Source organism: Pteropus alecto, unplaced genomic scaffold, assembly GCF_000325575.1.
Source record: "Pteropus alecto unplaced genomic scaffold, ASM32557v1 scaffold66, whole genome shotgun sequence".
NCBI lineage: Eukaryota > Metazoa > Chordata > Mammalia > Chiroptera > Pteropodidae > Pteropus > Pteropus alecto.
In genome coordinates, this window is record NW_006438869.1 from 2,513,778 (window position 1) to 2,516,896 (window position 3,119).

Here is a 3,119-nt window from a genome sequence, read left to right on the forward strand (position 1 = left end):
GACTGTCTATTAGCTCTCTCTGTTTTTTTCTTTTTTCTTTTTTTTTCTAATGAGCCTAGCAGATGCCCCATTTTCAAAACTGATATTCTGACCAGCTGGACTCTAGACCTGCCCCAAGTGAAGTGTCTTCATCTCAGTCATTGGGAACTCCAGACTAAAAATCTATAGGAAGTAGGTTTTTCTTTCTCACTCTATCCATTCTACTAGGCAGCAAATCTTATCTCCAGTTTCAGAGCACAATAAAAATTCCAGCCAGTTCTCGGCACCTCTGTTGCTGTTATTGGGAACGTACCATTCATTGTCCCCACTACCCAAGTCCTCAAGTCGCCTCTGAACTGTGCACTCTGGTTCCTCCTCTCGCTCATGGCAGTGTGCTCTGTACATGGGAGCCAGAGGAATTCTTTCTGAATGCAAATTAGATTAAGTTACTCTTCTACTTAAAGCCCCCCCGCCCCGATAATTCTTTATTACGTCGGAATAAAAACCAGTGAGCTCGTAATGGTAAATCCCCCCATTCCTCTTCCCCCGACCTCAAACATCTCCCGCCATTTTGTTTTGTTGTCATTTTCGACTAACTTTTCTTCCTCCTAAGTCTGCCGAAGCCACACTGATTTCCTTTCTGGTCCTTGAAAAACTAAAAGGCATACCTCTGCTTTAAAAGTGGGCTCTGGTTGTTTGCTGTGCCTGAAAAGTTTGTCCTCCAGGTTACAATGGAGAAATGATGTTTTCACCTACTTCAAGTGTGCGCTCTAGTGCCATCTTCCCAATGAGGCCACCAAGCAAATGAATCAGAATCCCTTTGCCACTCCCCACGTCTATTTCCCATGCCTTTCTAATAAACTGCTCTCTCACTAAGACACGGAAACCTTGATCTTTTGAAATCCAGATGCGCTCATGAAACATGTTCATTTAGATCGAGCAGTCGAGAGGTGATTCTCCACTTTTCTGCTGTCAGAAACAGGGTTTCTTTTTCGCTTAACTGCCAACTTTCCCACAGGGAGCTGGAATAAATAATGGGTATTTTCAGTCATGGGGTTTCTTTGAACTTTTCAGAGAAAAAAACCTGAGGAGTGGGTGAAAAGGGGAAAGAAAAATTGGGGATTTCATTGATAATGGCATGTGAAGGGAGGATGAAGATGGATTACACTCCTGGGGGATTTCTATTGGATTCTGTGTTGCCCGAAACACCAGAAGCACAGTCTGCGTTTACACAGTATCTCTGATAGTACAGCCTTTCATTATGTTTTTTTTAAAAGTCAGATTTATTCTCAGTAGGTTAAAGAAGTGACTAAAAAAAAAAAAAAAAAATACATAGGAGAATAAAAGAAAGCCCGAATCGGGAAGCATCATTCACTTCAGTTGTGATTAGCGAAAATAACCTTTAGAGCATCTTCTGTTTCATTAGTGAGATGTCCAGAACCTGTAAATAACGCTCACAACTGGTTTTTCCCCTTTCTTTTTATCCTTTTGGTTTTAATTAAAACATTCTTATCTCTTGTAGCTCCTATTGTTGGTTTGAGTTTTTTAAAAGTCATATTCTATCTCCTTCTAAGTCTATAGTTAGAGTGAATTAAGAATCATGCAGTGATTTTTCTTGAACCAATGCCAAAGTGAGCTTAACTTTTACATAATTCCTTTCATTTCAGTTGCACTTAGCCGTAGTGGGATCTTCAGGAACCCACACTATTTGATCGGATCAGAGACTGAATCATCCACCACCTTCAGTCTCTCTGTATATTCTGCATATATTTTCTGTGTTTTTAAAATTTGTTTAATGGACCCATGCGAATATAGAGAATAATTTCAGACACACTCTGGCTACTGCACGTCTTTCTTGGATTGCTAATAAATAGGGTTTTCCCATGATAACTTGCATTCCTGTGTCATTTCAGGGAATAGCTGTAGCAGGCTTGGCATGGATTGTCTTTAAATCTATGTGACAGTGCCGCTGCTGCAGATAATCCTAATTAGAATTAATTGTAGTCTGAAAACAATTTTCTTTTAAAACAGTATTCTACATTAGGATGTCTAAATGGAGATGTTTATTATTGGCTAGAAGAAAAAGACACATTTGCCTATGTTTTCTGAAGTGCTTAGAATAAAATAAATAGGAGAGAATTCCCCTGCCTGATCAGAAAATATACGTGGACATTGATTATTCTGTGCTTTTATTATAGTTGTTCCGTTAACAAGATGCGAGTACATTGTGAATAAGAGTAGACTGTTTAAAAAAGATAAAGGTAAAAAAAAAATTGTCTATACAGGAAAAAATCTCAGCGGTATCTGCTTATATATCTTTCAGCTGGTATGAAGTACACTGTTTCTCATCTACCTTACAATCTCTCTCTACATATGGCTTAGATTAATACAGATTTCGACATATAGCCACATTCTGGGTAATATTTACTAAGAAATTAAAAGTTTGAACAATAGAAACCTGTTCTAGAAAGTTTCACCTGTTTATTTTGATATCCTTTAAGATGGCAAGGGTAATAATTTAGTATGATTTAGAAATTACAGGGAGATATGAAATTTAAGGTTTATTTATTTCATCACTCATATTTCACCTTTTTGGTCAATGTAGTGTACTTTATTATGAAATTTTGCATAAATATAATATACATAAGTATAAATTTACATGAATATAAATTATGGGGTAATTCAAGAACTTATTGATTATAATTTGGAGTCTATGTTTTACCTTGTTTACCAAATCTTTCCTGATCCTGAGTTTATAAGGCCATTTTCCTATTTTCTCTTATAGTTATAAAGTTTTTATATGATGTACAATACGCATTTTCTTCAATATATGCCATCTAATTTATGTTTTCCAATATTGCAAACATTTTCAAATTAAAAAAATGAAGGAATTTATATACTGTCTCGAGTCTACAATTAACATTTTACTATTATTTTGCCAGACCCTATTGATTGATCTCTCTATCCACAACATATTTTAAATGAATTTTAAAGTATATTGCTGACATCAAACATCAATAAATGTTTCTTGAATATGCTGGCATGTGTAGTATTAACCAGGGCTCAATACATCATTATAGATTTTATGTAAAAATCGCATGCAGTGAAATGCACGAATGTTGAATGTACATATCCATCAT